Genomic DNA, 16187 nt, shown 5'->3' with positions numbered 1-16187 from the left:
CCACACATCCCAAAGCAGCAGCCATCCCCGCGATGTCCCCTCCATGTGAGGACACAGCTCTGGGCCAGATGTGACCCAAAGGATGCACGTTTCCCAGCATTTTATTTGACTCACAATCCTCTTTCACAGTCATATACAATGTGACAAGTCCCTTGGGGATCACTGAAAATGATACTTAACAAATATTCATTACACATAAAGATAAATCTTGACTTGTTATGGAACTAGTGGTGCATACTGTTAGCATGTTTTCATTTTGTGGGAAACAACTTAGATGTGGGCAAATGAGTAACAAAGTGATTAATTATTTCATTCTCTGTGTATTATTTCATTCTCTGTATGGAAACAAAATGTTCGGTGAAATGCAGACTGAAACTTAACTACGTATTCTAGGCAAAACTGCTCTTGTGAACTGGATGTTTGATATTTTCCCGTTTTTTAAGATCAAATGGCTCTTATTTTAAATGACAAAGGGAGAAATGGATTTTCGGCTGCAACTTGCAAGCACTTCTGCACAAACAGTGCAGTATGTGTAAGGCCAGTCCCTACTCCCCAGGGAAGAAAAAAATGAAGAGGCTTTAGGGCAGCAGCAGCATATATGTATTTTCTCACTTGCAGTTTTTTTTTTTTTTAATTAATAGCTACTTTATTTATTTATTTATTTATTTATGTTTGCCTGTGTTGGGTCTTCGTTTCGTGCGAGGGCTTTCTCTAGCTGCAGCAAGCGGGGGCCACTCTTCATCGCGGTGCGGGGGCCGCTCTTCATCGCGGTGCACCGGCCTTTCACTATCGCGGCCCCTCCCGTTGCGGGGCACAGGCTCCAGACGCGCAGGCTCAGTAGTTGTGGCTCACGGGCCCAGTTGCTCCGCGGCATGTGGGATCTTCCCAGACCAGGGCTCGAACCCGTGTCCCCTGCATTAGCAGGCAGATTCTCAACCACTGCGCCACCAGGGAAGCCCTCACTTGCAGTTTTACAGACGCTTAGACCAAGAGACATATCATTTTTACTTGGATCCACAACTTAGCTGTCTCGGGAGGAGTGTCACAGGGCGAATTTGTATAATGAGCCCCTTTTTTATCTTCCCCATTAACTCACATCTCAACATCAGGGCCCCTTCTGCTTCTTACTTTTAACCCATGGCTTATTATAAAGCTAAGCTGAATAACATGATTAGAAATTTAAATATATATATATTTATATATTAATATATAATAATTAATTATATTATAATTAATTATAATATATTAATATAAATATAATATTTATATATAATATATAATATATATAATATAAATATTTATATATATATATATATATATATACATATACACATAAAATGGCACAATGGTCAGGATTTCCATAGGTGCTTAGAATAAGCCCCAAAGGTGGCCAAGACACCGTCTTGCTTTTTAAAAATCTCCGTCTGCCACTATTTCTCCTTCCACAGGAAGCTGGAGGCCACACAGAGGTCAATGTTTGAAGGAAAACCTCCAACATAAAGAGTTATTTTATTTACTTAAGTAGGATTTTTCAGAAAGCAATTTTGAAACCATGGCTATTTCTACCTCTTTAACGATGGCTTTCCCAGTCCCCTGCTGTAAATCACTGCATAAAGGACCTTCTCCCGGCCCCTGTCTGGGTGTCCACCCGGCCTGAAGAGTGGCCAGGCTCTCCTGATGTGCACATGCAAGGTGGGCGCAAGACAGCCACAAGGGTGAAGCCACTCAGGCTGGGAGCAGGGGCTCCATTTTTCTATGTGTATTTATTATAAATAGACACACATTACTAGTGTACTGTGAACATTACAGAAGTTGCACGGACATAAAACTTTGGAAAGGATAAGACCAAAATTAAATACTTCCTTCCCCAAACCCAATGGATCATGAGGCAGGCACGCTGGGACATACACCCGTCCTCTGCTCCTCTAAGAATGAGCAAGTGATATCGGCGGTAGCGACATGATGACCTGGACAGCTCGCTTCCCTCCCCAGAGGGCAGGGTGTCTACTGTGTGGCATCTGGGACATCATTCCTGCCCATCCTCAATAAGGAAACTTTTCCTTCATCCCCCCAGGATGCAACCAGGGGTTTTATTCCAATCAAGGGGTACAGAGCCAGGAATGGAAGAAAGCAGCGCCAACGTCCCTAGCAATCTGTCCAAAAGGAGAATTCACCAAGTACAGCCTACAGCATGGTAATCATTCCCTGTAGGAAACAGCACCTCTGCCCAAGCAGTGTCCTCTGAATTTACCAATGACAGCAGAGTATGGACGGAACTTTCAGTCTTCCTCAAGAATAGCCTTTCCTATCACACTTTCACAAAATGATAAGAAATATTAATAATAATAGCTCCAAGTTAAGTATTCACTGTGTGTGAGGTGCCGTATACATTTAAATTACGGGCTCTTCTTTGTTGCAAAACTCCTATATATCCTGGCTCCCCCCTCGTCTCCTCAGAGCAGTTCTCTCAGGGTTACTTGAGATTCTGCCTCCCGGGCTTGCAGTCCTAAAAATCCCTGCTGAATAAAACATAACTCTCAAAAAAAAAAAAAAATTACGGGCTCTTCACAACTCTAGAAGCAGGTGTATCATAACCCCTTTTTCCAAATGAGGAATTAAGAACACGGGGTGTCTTAGGTTCCCCTCAAAACAGAGCTTGAGTTTAGGTGCAAATCCCAAGGAAGCAAGAGTAAGGGGGGATCGGAGTGAGCCGGGGGTAGGAGCACAGACACGAGATAGCAGGGGGTACCCGGCTGCCCGTGGCTTGGTGACAAGCTAATTGCTCAGTGTCACTTCAGGCTGGTCCTGTGTCTCCAAGCAACCCAGGGGGGCAGGAGGAAGGAAGTTTTATCCTCACAGCAAGTGGATCCTAAGTCACGTCCTACATCAGTGACCCCAGGGAAGGAGGAGAGAGATGCTCAGTATGGGAGGGAGGTCAGGGCTTGTCATGTGCTCGTGACATGGGGGACAAGATGCTGTCACACACCGAGTCCCTTGTCTGAGCAGTTGGGCCAGGAAGAGGAGCAGGCGTGCAGATCTGGAGGGGGTCAGGGCCTGTCCAGGCAGCTCGCCGTGCAGGGCAGGATGGGAGTTCAGGGTCAGGAGACCTGGCTAGACCTTCCCCAGAGCTCCACACGCCTCTGTTTCATGGTTTCCTCCAGGCGAACAGACAAGACTTCACTTAAACCACAGTAAATGCAACTGTGACTCTGGCTCGCCATAATAATCTTTGACTTTGTGATAGCCAGAGTCAGAAAAGGGAGAGTATTTTTATAGTTTCTTTATAGACACTGTCTATTAGTTTGTTTCGAGATGCAGTTAGAAAATAGATGTTCACAGTTCTACCAGCCCTCCCCATCAAGGAATCTTGGGTCAAGAAACAAGGTATGCTCTGTCGCCCCTGAATGAAGATGTGGTAGGAAAAAGCCCCAGAGAAAACCCTAAGCTAGTGGACAGCTGTACCCACACAGGACAGAAGGAGTTCCTCAGAAGCCTCCTTGGTGTGCAGCTTCTCTTTTCCCCCAACTGGATTTAATCAAGTCAGCAAATCAGGAAAATAGACAGGAACCAAAATATCTCCAACACACACACTTCCATCTGAAGTCTATTTATACGCCCTCCGAGATGGACTTAGGTTTGGAAGCACCTGTGTTGTCTTAGAAACACTGTTGCCAAGCATAACCTGTGGATGGTAGCTGCCCCCGGACACCCGTCTGAGCACATGCGGCTCCCTTGGAGCAAAATAAAATGCACCCTTTTAAGAAGAGAGGAAGAGAAAACATTTCCTCTAGAAAGGCTTCTTTATACAGCCCCAGTGTTGCAAAGCTCAGAGCCAGCACTGGCCCTGAGGTGGTGAATAGCAGTAGTTCCGTTCCAGAAGGACTTCAAAACAAGATCTCCTCCAAAGACGCACATTCTTGGTTAGAGTACTGAATTTCCTCAATATGCTCATTCATTCACACATGTATGATGCGCCTACTATGTGCCAGTACTGTTCTCCAGAGTCTCGTGGGGAAAAGAGGGTCAGGGAACGCAGGGTGCATTTTTGGCAGCGGACAGAAACATCTGGCTTGCTTGCACTTGGCTTACTTCTAAAAGAGACAGTGTTTGTCGTTGGATAAATAGAGATAATGCAAACGCAAATATTCTGGGGAGAAATAACATACCGATGTAAAGTTAATAACCGTTGTCAGATCCTGTCGTGAGACTGGAGTTTACTGGGAGAGTATTTTTAGAGAAAATAGGGTGCTGAAAGGGGAAAAAATAAATAGAGAAAAGAAAGATACACAAACGGAGATCTGAGCCCCAAAGGTCTTCCTCAGTATTAACTGATGGCAATTTACTCAATACTTACTATGTGCCTACCATGCATTTTATTGTTCAACTTAAGAAAAAAAACCAAAACACAGAAGACTAGCAGATTTGAGAAATCTGCGAGTGTGTATATGTGTGATCCCAAGATTTAAGTCTTATTAATTTTTGGTAAAATTTAATTATTTCAGTAGAGATACTATGGGAGCTCATTAGCTATAGACAGGCCTCCTTGGCACCAACCTAAATCCCATTTATCTTTATGGGATTCATTTATCCATGGGACGTCCTCGTCCCAGAAATCCTCATGGGATGACCCAACAGGTCTGGTTCATGGCCATGCAGGGGGTTCAGTGCATTGGTCCACAAGCTTTGGTGTATAAATTATGAACCACCTAGAGGGCATCTGATAAATGTGGATTCCCTAGTAAAGTCTGATTCCTGAATATTTAAAAGGCATCCTGGTTGACGCTGAGCAGACTTTGAGAACCTCTTGCATGAGCCAACAATGGCGAAGCAAGTAGCAAGAAGATGGAAAGACAGCTCTGTGTTGTGATCTGATCAACTTCGTGACCCTCAGCCTACCTTCTGTGAGACTTATATCCAGGTCCTTAAAAAGGACGGACCACAATGAAGACGTCCAGGAGCAGGTACACTAACAATGGGTGTCAACAGTGGACTTGGCCTGGCTTCCTCTGGTTCAACTCCGGCCGCAGACGGCAGGGACGGTCCATCTCAGGGGTCGGCAAATTCCTGTCCCGTGTTTTCCTGTGGTCAGCAAGCTAAGAATATTTTCTACAATTTTTAAATGGTTGAGGGAAAAAAGCAAGATAAGAATAATATTCCACGGCATGTGAAATTACATGAAATTCAAATTTCAGTGTCCATTATTTATCAGATAATAAGTCTTTAGTGGATCCCAGCCACACCTGTTTTTTCACATACTGAACACTTATGTATGTAAGCTCAGTGCTGAGTGGGCCCCTGCAGAGATATACAGTCCGAAAACCTGAAAACATGTGCTACCTGGCCCTTTTACAGAAAAGTGGGCCAACACCCGACCTGTAGGATACAATCCAAAAGGCTTTCAAGGGCACACAGCCCTCGGGATCTGGATGTGCCAGCTTTATAACCTCACTCTCCCGGTGCCTTTTCATCCAGTTTCTTCAGCACTTTCTCGAAAACACACGACTGTCCTTGGAGCTGGTGGGCTGCCCTCTGGTGAGCAGCTCACTGCGGTTCTGCCAGCTCGGGAATACTCTACCCAAGAGGTGATTCTGTTATCCCCAAACTGCTTATCCCCGCAGGACCTAACTATTTTGATCATGTTGTTTAAAGAATATGTTACAGAACGTAATGAGTGTGAAGAGACAAAATATGATTATTTTCGTGTAACCTGAGATAGATGTTTAAGGAAAACAAAGTAAGTTGCTATGAATGAATGAATGACTGGTTTACTTAGGTGATGGAAAGTCTAAGGACTAAGGAGGAAAAAAAAAATGTGTCTGTCCCAGGAGGGTTCTGCACTCAGATTTTTTTTTAATTGAAGTTGATTTATAATGTTGTGTTAGTTTCCGGTGTACAGCAAAACATACATATATATATATATTCTTTTTCATATTCTTTTCCATTATGGTTTATTACAGGATATTGAATATAATTCCCTGTGCTATACAGTAGGATCTTGTTGCTTACCTATTTTATATATAGTAGTTTGTATCTGCTAATCCCAAATTCCTAATTTATCCCTCCTCCCCACTTTCCTCTTTGGTAACCATAAGTATGTTTTCTATGTCTGCGGATCTATTTCTGTTTTGTAAACTGCACTCAGATTTGATCGAAATTCTTTTTAAGTTCTTAGCTGATTTTGGAGAATCCGAAGCTGAAAACCATAAGCAATGAGTTCTGGGTGTGACCCTCTATCTAAAGATTGCAAAATACATGTAAATGCATATTTTTAGAACATTTCATAGTTTCACCTCACTCATTCATTTAAGCGATGAATCATAATCCCACTCAGGTCAGATCACTGGTTTCCACTATCACAGGCCTGCAGTTCCCTACACTCCCCGCTGTTTCATGGACAACTTCTCCCAACAGGGTCAACTCTGTCCCAGTCCTACAGCTAAGGGAGCTGTGCTTGGCTTTCGGTCACTTGCCCGGGTCTCATAGCTGACATGTGGTACGTTTATGTCCAGCCCCAGACAGCCCGACTCTGGGAAATAGCATTCTCAACCACTCTGTGATTCCGACTCCAGAGAAGCCAGGGCTAAAAGATATTCCAAATTATAAGATTTATAAATATTTTTGCTATCTAACACTCCACCATGGGCTATGAAAAAAAAGATTCATTTAAATTTGGAAGTTTGAAAAGGAAAATTCAGATTACGGACAATTAACACACTCAGGAAAGAGACTTATCAGAGTTCCATTCCAGATGCTACACGTCAGTGAAATTGCGCTCAGACATCTGAACGCTCAAGCCCAGGGCCAGAGGAATCCACTCAAGTGATGGTTTTCTGATGTTTTCACCCCAAAGCCTGCACTTTGGGAGTCTCCACAGGGCAAGCAGCGGGGCAGGGTGCTAACAGGGGTCTCAGTGGCCCCACTGCCTGCAGTTAGAGGAAGAAACTGTACAACTTGGTCTGGCAGTCGGGGAGCCCCCTCTCTGTACCTCTGCGTCTGAGCATGCATCTGTGGGACACACAGCAAACACCGCCACAAACAACAGCATTCCCTTTTCTGGGAACAAAAGTTAAATCATACGCAACTGTAAAGCAACCTCAAAACATAAAGCTAACCTATGTTGTGAATTTTTAATGTATACTCTAGCTTGTCACAAAAGCCTTTGGGGCAATACAGCAGGCACCACTATTTAAAATTCCCTCTTTACCAAAACAATAAGCCCATGTCTGCAGAGACAGCCCTAACCAGGTACTGAGGCCGACTTACCTTCCAACACTCACTTCTGCTTTTAGAAGGGAAATTACCACCCACAGGCAGCTCTTGCATCCTGAGCAAATGGGCACATTTATAGTGAATGGATTCACCTGGCATTTAACATCAAAGTAAGAAGTTTCAGCAGAGAGGCGAACTAATTTTACGTATTGGAAAATAGTTCACTCACTTAATTCAATAACCAAATACAGGGAGTTCCCTGGTGGCCTAGTGGTTAGGATTCCAGGCTCTCACTGCCATGGCCAGGGTTCAATCCCTGGTCGGGGAACTGAGATCCTGCAAGCTGCACAATGCAGCCAAAAATAAATAAATAAATATGTGAAGTTTAAAAAAATAATCAAATCCAAATCCAAAAATACTTAAACACTTCAGTGGTTCTGGAATTCCAACACCTCACAAAAACTATTTTAGGTATTTCTATTTAAAGGGTCACTGAATCACCCCAGTTCGTGGACCCAGCCCTCCTGTCTCTAGGACACCAGCTCCACCTGTAGCAACTGGACGTCCATCACCATGAAATGCCATCTTACCCAGACAGTGATTCTGGCTGGACTCTCTTCTCCTCCCTCACCTGTCCCCTCTGTGTGTCACATCATGTCCCGGCCTCAACACTGCCTCCTTCGCAGTTACCCCCAGCCTGTTCCCCTCCTGTTTAGGGCCCCCTCTCCCGCTGAGCACCTCCATCAGCTGTCACACTCTCCGCCCCCTCACACACCAGGGTCTCACACTGACACCAGCCTCATTTCAGCATCTCACCTCCCACACACGCTCCTCCTGCCATGTCACCACCCTCCTCACCGTCCTCCAGGCAAACAGCACCACTCACTCCACTCCAAAGGTCCCTTCCAGTACCCACATCCAAAAGCCAGCCCACTGACCACATCTTTGCAAGAATATCCAACAGTCCCCTTCTTGTCCATGGTCACTGCTGCCTCTCCAAAGTCCGGTTTTTAAGGGACCTCTGAGATAATTTTATTGAAAAGAACTCTTCTCTGATGCAGACAACTGGACTTGATTTTCAGGTCTGCATTTTTGTATGCACTGGTTTTGTCTGATATGGGAAACACCAATACTAACAAATTAAATAAAAATCATCTGGCTGCACTTCAACTCTTTAATGCCTGAACCTTTGATTCCTGAGCGACAGGACAGTGAGAAGTGATGCGGGCAGAGGGTCCAGGGCGGGGGGAGAGTGGAGGCTAAGTGTGTGCTCCCCTCCAGGTGCATGACGGCATCGACCGAAAACACCTGCACAACCTAAAAGTTGAGTTATCTTTTATTCAGCGGACAACACTGAGGACTTAAGCCTGGGACACAGGCTCTCAGGTAGCTCTGAGGGACTGCTCTGAAGAGGTAAGGGGGGAGCCAGGATATACAGGAGTTTTGGCAACAAAGACCAGGTAGTAGGAACATCAAGAGATTACCGTTAATTAAAGAAAACCAGACATCTCAGGTTAAGGAATTTAGCGCTTTTCTATGCATCTATGGGAAGATGCATGGGTCTGGGCTCACTGAAATCATCCCTTGGATGTGCACCTCAGCTACCTGGGGCCACAGTGTCCTGTCTCTTCCCAACCTGAGCCTCTTCAGTGATGAGGAGTAGGATGTAATGTGATAGCTTGGTGGCTGCAACACCCTTTGTTTACTGATATGGCGGCAATGTTTTCTTTTTCACTGATAACAGCAACTGGGTGATGCCAGTCCTCGGCCACGGGAGGGGCCAGAGGGCTGGCTGCCCCGGGAGGCAGGTCCACCCCAGGACCCAGGCCACTCCCAGCTGCAGGAAAGGCCTGGTGGCACATCCGGGAGATGCCAGAACAAGGCTGCATTTGTATCAACTCTGTTTAGTTGCCTCTGCAGTAACACTGTGTGAAGCTAAAGGACATTCTCAACATCTAGGTACAGGACTCCCTTTGCACAATGAGAATTTTTAGACTGTCGGGGGACCTCCGCCCACTTCCAGATCTATCTGACGGACCCACATCCAACAGGACTGGGCTGACCCCCGGGGTCCTGGCCCGTGTGGCTCCCACGCCCATCGCCCTCCCCACTTTGCAGAGCAGATCTGTGGGGAGGGCTGGGGAGTGAGGCTCTACCAGAGAAAGGGAGTCGAGCCTCTTCTCGAGGGAAGGTCAGAGAAAAACAAACCACTACCCCACCATCCGGGAGTAGATTGGCAAGCAGAGACCTGGGAGATGCAGGGGCACAGGCAGAGGGGCCCATGGGAGTCACATGGGCAACTTGCAAAACTCCAGGAGCCCAGGCTGCTGGGACCCAAGTCCCTTTGCGAGGGGGCCCTTGTCCAGCTGCGAGGCACCTAGTCGGCTGGGAGCTCCCTGAATTCTGCATGCATCCCTCCCCCCCAGCCCCGCAGGCATCTCCCCCACTACCCCAACCCCAGGCCAGGACAAAGTTATTCAAAAACAGTCATCCAGCGGTTAGAAATTCCAGCTGTCACCTCACCGTGGAAAATAAAAGCAACTGTCTCCTTGTCCTCCGAGAATGTTCGTGGACCCTGATGACCCGCTGTAGCCCAACATGCCCCCGCCCCCCAGTTGTACTTTCTTTTTCCTCTCATCTGTCCCCTCCCCACGGCAGAGGGATTTGTGGGTTTCTCTGTTTCAACAAAGAAGCCCTTATCATCTTCTTATGTACTCTTCAACGGCAGTAAGCTCCCTTCCTTTTCCTAGGAAATGCCCTTTGTTTCTACAAATAAGACACTGGGATAAACACAGGACAAAGTGTCCTGCGAAAAAGCAAATGCCCAGCAGCTCAGCTGGTGAAGCTCATAATGGAGGACGTGCACACAGACTCCGGACAGCGCCTCGTTTTGGTGACAAGAAAGCGGGAATTCTAAGGAATCCATTTGAATTAGAACTCAGGATCTGGGCTGGACAGCCAACAGCCGGGAGCGGCACATTCAAACCTGTGATAAGATGTCCTTTACTCACTCGGGTCACTGTGATAGGCAGGCTGGAGTGTCCCCCGCAGTAGTGCCCACGTGTCCCCATGGGAAAGGGCACCTGCGGGAAGGGGGTCCCAGGTTGGGGGGGGCCTGCCCTTGCCCCTCAGGCCTCACCCCCCTGCCTTCTGTGAGTCTGCAGGGAAGCAGGGGCTGGACACGGTATGGACCATTCCCTGAAGTGCCTGGGGCCAGAGCAGGGGTGGAGGTCCCCAGCCCTAGAAAGAGTGTGGCCTTCAGCACACAGGGCAGAGGGGGTCATCGGAGCTCAGGAGTAAAGAGGAAGATGGGCCAGATAAGAACAGTAAAGTGGGGCAGTGGGTGCTGCGGAGGGTGAAAGGCTGGTGCGGCCCCTGAGGCAGGGACACGTCTAGAAGCGCTGACCCACCCCCCCAGATGGTGAAGGGCCCCCATCCTGGCTCCAGCAGGGCCCCATCACCAGCCTCTGCAAAGGCAGCAGTGGGGCCAAGCAAACGCTGCGCTGAGTCACAAACTGCCAGGTCTGCGCTTGCGAAGGTCTGGACCAGTCATTCAGCCTGAGAAAGGCCGTGACCCCTGCCCACAGCCTGCAGGGTGCGACTGCACCTGAAGTCCGCAGCTGGGCCTCTGCACCTCGCTGGCCAGGTTCACTGTCAGCAGGCAGGCAGCGTTCAGGTCCACGCACGCGTGCCTGGACTGGTTTCCCCAGACAAGGTCACTGATAAGACCCCCACAAGAAGTGCATATTGAACCTTCTCCCCCGCAAGGACGCTGAGGCAGGAAGTGAGCCAGTAACTGAGCTCACAAAGTCGTGCCTCTGCCTGAAATCGCTGGGGCTTCTTGGACGGCCAACAATTCACAGAAATAAACGGGCGAACTGTATGGTATGTAAATTATACCTCAATAAAAGCTGTTGTTTTTTAAATTATGGAAACAGAATGTTTATTTCAATGTAAAGTCTCTACCCACTAAAACTCTAAAGTCCCAAAGTAAATTTCTAAAATCTCTTGAACCTTCCTTGATGTGTCCAACCTTCGTCGTTTCACTGGAAAATAAGACTTTTTAAAAGGTGCTCTTCCCTTCCTTTCCCTGCTTTTATTTTCTTGAAAAGGTATTGATTTAGATGGCCAAGGAGGCGGCTGGCGTGGGGAAGGAGTGGGTCACATGCAGGGCATTAAAGGGGTAAATACGTCCATCTACGGACGGTTCTGGAAACCAGGCTCTTGGTGTCAGAGCTGGGAGTCAGCCCTGCGGCGAGTGGGAGCCTGGGAGGTACAGCGTGTGCGTGTGTGAAGATGTGCACGTGGGTAGGAGGAGGGGAAGAGGGAGAGTGTCAGAGCAAATGCAAGTATCAATAACCGGGGAATCGGGATGAGTGTTGAAGGGGATTCTTTGTAGTACGTGTGCAACTTTCCTGTAAACTTGACATCCTTCCAAAATAACCAGTTAAAAAATATAGTGGTAGAAAATGGAGAAAGGACTATCGAACCGCACAAGGATACTGGGGGTAATTTCCATCTGATTCTTCAGCCAGCACGAGAGCCAGCACCCGCCCCTCTTATCTCAGTCTCTCCAACACCCCGACCTCCCACCCCCTCCCCCCGTCTCTTGGCCCCTGGTTTTTCTGTCTCTGCTCCTCCTCGTTTCTCCTTCTTCCTGCCTTCCACAGACTGACCCTCTTTCTTTCTTTCTCCTTCTTGCCCCCTCCCCACCTACCCAATGGAGAACTCAATTCCAAAAGGAGTTAGAGTGTATCTTTTATTATTTAGGATGTATAAGATATAAACATTTACAAAGAATTTGAGAAACTTTATAATAATTTGTTATTTTCTTCTCAAATAACAGTTATGGTCACTTTCTAAATTTTAGAAGTATAATGAGTAAAGAGTATTTTTAAATTTTTCTCTCTGGATAAAAAAATGTAATTATTTTTTTTACTCTCTGTATAGTCTTTTGTTCTCCCTATGGGTCAGTCATCCTTAATTTTAAAAAAAGTTTCTGTGATCCTAACTTGCCTCTGGGACCTATGTGGATATAACTAATAACTGATAACAGATGGACAGACAATGGACAGGTGAACAGAGAGAGGATGCATCATTCTTTCTCCACTGCAGTTCCTGTGCCATCAAACGCAGGTGACAACAAGGCCACCCTCCCAGGCGGCCACAAGAACTCAGTGTGGTCATGTCCTGCAACCACACGCAGCACAGAGCTGCCATGTAAGAAGCCATCAGGAGAGGATCGCGGATGGGCCATCTCCCTTCTCCAACATGCTTTTTGAACTCCTGGCCACACACCAGAGCAGATCAGTTTCATGTTATTTACGGACCTCCTTCCTGCACCTACATGCTAGGCATGTACAAAACAAGAAGCGCAGCCCCTGGGGACGCCTAAAGGACAATCCTATCTCTGGACCAAAAACACAGTTGCCGCAAACACTAGCACGTAAATACCCATATCAAATGATAAATAAATTTAGAAGCTCCACATTCACAGAAACTCACACACACACACACACGCACACGTGCACACTGAACAGGGTGAACTTGATCCGGAGCTTAGCTGACCTGAGAACCAGCCCCAGGGAGAGCACTCCCATTTATGGCCACCCGTCCCCTCCTTCAGCTCCACAGGAGACAACGGTGCTATATTTAGACGGGTCCGTGATTCCAGACACCGAAGCCAGGGAGCACGGATCAGCCTCTTCCAAGCACTCCTCTTCCAAAAGCCAAGTGACCACGAAAATAATAAAACGATAGCTGTAATCTGTAGAACCGGGGGTGGGAGGATACCTCCACAGGGCATGTGTTTTCCTTGCCGATTTCAGCGTGGGGATGATTGGCGATCTCAGCGCCATCTGGGCTGCTGACTCTTCATATGCTTCCCTGCACCAAGCCCTGTGCCCACGCAGCATGCCGCCTGCGGGAACACTCCTTTCCCAGACACTCGGGCCTGTGAGCAATGGTACAGCTGTTGTCACTCTCAGGTTACCAGCCGACCCCGCCCTGCGTACCAGCCCAGCACAAGGAGACTAATGATCCTAGGGCTTGGCTTTCTAAAATCCCAGTGATTTCCTGAGAGGCCGCACAACAAATTTACGGGAAAGGCATTGCACACGTTTTACATTCTTAGTGAAATCATAAAGTTTTAGTGTTTGAAAAATTACTTACTAAAACCCAGGTAATTCTAATAAGGGATAGAGCCCAGAAACCATACGGGAGAAACGAATGACTAGCCATGCCCTAACTACAAAAAACGAAATGAAATGTGTGGCGTTACTGGGTGTACTTCCAAGGGTGCATTATACTTTCTTTGATAATTTTATTTCCTCTCTGTTTTCAAATAAACTGCCTGAAATTTCAACTATATTTACTAGGCCCTACAATTATTATTTTGATAGGAGATGCTTTGACACATGACTTTTTTGATAGACTTTATTTTTAGTTTCGCAGCAAAATTCTGCAGAAGGTACAGAGATTTCCCAAGTAACCCCGTCCCCACACATGCCTAGTCTCCCCCACTATCAACGGCCCACAACAGAGTGGTACCTTTGTTATAACTGATGAACCTGCATTAGCATCATTATCACTGAGAAACCCTAGTCTACACTAGGGTTCACTCTTGGTGTTATAGATTTTATGGGTTTAGACAAATGTATAATGATGTATCCACTGTTGTAGTATCATACAGAGGAGTGACATTGCACTAAAAATCCTTTGTGCTCCACCTATTCAACCCTCCTCTCCTCCCCGACTCCCTAACTAGGCAACCACTGATCTCTTCATTTTCTCCATAGTTCTGTCTTTTCCAGAATGTCCCATATTTAGCATCATACAGTGTGCAGCCTTTTCAAATTAACTTCTTTCACTTAGTAATGCATGTAAGGTTCTTCCATGTCTCTTCATGGTCTCATAGCTCATTTCCTTTTAGTGCTGAATAGGATTACACTGTCTGGATGTACCAGGCTCATAAATTTTAAAAGAAAAAGGAAATGGTTCCGAAGGAATAAACACTGTAGGCCCTGTCTCTCCCACTCAGTGCAGCTATAACACCTGGCCGGAAGGCATGGAGCAGCAATTTGAGAACTCTGGGAAGTAAACTATAACAGGCGAACTGGGGATGAAGACTGGAATTCACAATACCACCAAACTGGTGCTAAGTTTACCATTTTTTCCAGTCCTGACTCAATGCAGTATGAACTCTACAGAGGGCAAAGGCATGGACAGAGTGCCGGCTCCAAGAGCAGGGGAGGGGGCCCTAGTGCTCCGAGAGAATGGGGGAGGCCCCCATACGCTCACCCTTGCTCTCGTGAGCCCAGTCCCAAGCAGTCTTGTGGTGGCAGGGCTGCTGGCACAGTGGGGGCCAAAGGACCCTGGAACTCTGAGGAGTTGTGCTTCTAAGAGGGTAGAGTAAACCCCACTGCTTTTTCCATTCTCTGTTCTTCTGCTGCTTTGCTCCAGAAGTGGGCAGTCCCAGGAAGTGCACCTCGGATCTGGGTAAATAAAGCCCCAGTTTTCTGGCTAGAGGACCAAAAGGGGAAGCCCAGAGAAGCAGACAGCCCTGGGGAGACTGCAGAAAAGGAGGAGCCCACGAAACTCCATGAAGTCGTATGAACTCCCCATGGCATCTCCGAACCGCACCAACGTGGATCTGACCCTTAGCAGCAATCACAGCCTTTGAGAACTGGACTGTAAGACAGACCATCCCCCGGGTCCCAGACTGGCCACTGGTGGCCCAAACGTGGGGAAGATCTGAAAGCATCGTAAAGGCTTTGTAAGCAGAACTGACACTGAAACAATAACCATGGAAAGCTTGGCAGAAATTTAAACTGAACTCAACTGAGTCAACTGCCTGATAAAACAAAAACATCAACATTCTCATAAGACTTAAATAAAAGCCAGAATATCAAAACATAATATTCAACAAGTCTATCCAAACTTACTCATCTCAATTCACATGGGGAAAGACAACCATCAGACGCCACGGCAAGATGATCCGTAGAGTGGAGCTGTTTCACAGAGACTTTAAAGCAAACATTATAAAAGCACTGCAAGAAGTAAGAGCAAATACACTTGAAATCAATGGAAACATAGGACGTCTCAGCAAAGGAACAGAAGATACAAAGAAAACCAAAAGGAAATTTTAGATTTGAAAATACAATAACTGAAATTAAAAACACCTTGGATGGGCTCAATAGCAGATTCACTGATTTTGAGTATCTGTCCATATAAATTCTCCAATCTGAATAACATAAAAAGAAATGATTGACAAAAAGTACACACAGACTCAGGAACCGCTTAGACAACACCAAAAGGTCTAATATGCATGTCAACAGACTCCTAGGAGGAGAGAAGAAAGAATGCATTGCAGAAGAAAATATTTTAAGAAATAATGGCAGAAAACTCCCCAAATGTGGTAAAAGACATAGCCTACAGATTCAAGAAGTTCAGTAAACCCCATATAGGACAAATATAAAGAAAGCTACCCACGAGGATGTTACAACCAAACTATTCAAAACTAAGGATAAGGAAAAAAATCATGAGAGCAACAAGATAGATCCTCATTTCGTATATGAGAATGATCTGAACAACTACAGAAACTATAATAGCTAGAAGGAAGTGGGGAAAAGCGCTTTAAAGTACTGAAAGAAAAGAATTATAAGCCCAGATTTCTATACCTAGCAAATATATGCTTCTCGCATGAAGGTGAAATAAAGACATTCTCAAATGAAGGCAAAGAGAATTCACTGCCAGCAGAAATGGTCTAAAAAAATGGCTAAAGTAAGTTCTTCAGATTAAATGAAAACAATGAGAAGGAAACTTGGAACATGAGGGGCAACAGAAATGATAAACATGTAGGCAAACATTAAGAGGCTGTTCTTCTCGAGTTTTTGGGGGTTTTTGTTTTTTGTTTTTTGTTTTTGTTTTTTCTTCTTGAGTTTTTTACAGTACAGATGTAACACATAACCATGGAGAAT

At 46.1% G+C, this 16187-nt stretch overlaps 1 protein-coding gene across 9 annotated transcripts in view; it reads right to left on the bottom strand.

The window, feature by feature from the left end:
* COBL (cordon-bleu WH2 repeat protein) overlaps positions 1-16187 on the bottom strand; it is a 272457-nt gene that overhangs the window by 227659 nt on the left and 28611 nt on the right. The window contains exon 1 of one of the 9 annotated variants that reach the window (XM_059934337.1): positions 4897-5075. The exons of the other annotated variants lie outside the window; for them this stretch is intronic. The gene's annotated coding sequence lies outside the window, so the exon portion shown is untranslated. Of the gene's footprint in view, positions 1-4896; positions 5076-16187 lie in introns of those variants that run through there. 9 annotated transcript variants of the gene reach the window in all.

The sequence above is a fragment of the Balaenoptera ricei genome, chromosome 9, assembly GCF_028023285.1.
Source record: "Balaenoptera ricei isolate mBalRic1 chromosome 9, mBalRic1.hap2, whole genome shotgun sequence".
Classification (NCBI taxonomy): domain Eukaryota; kingdom Metazoa; phylum Chordata; class Mammalia; order Artiodactyla; family Balaenopteridae; genus Balaenoptera; species Balaenoptera ricei.
Note: the sequence above shows the minus strand (reverse complement) of the source record. Positions and strands in the feature narration are given on the sequence as shown.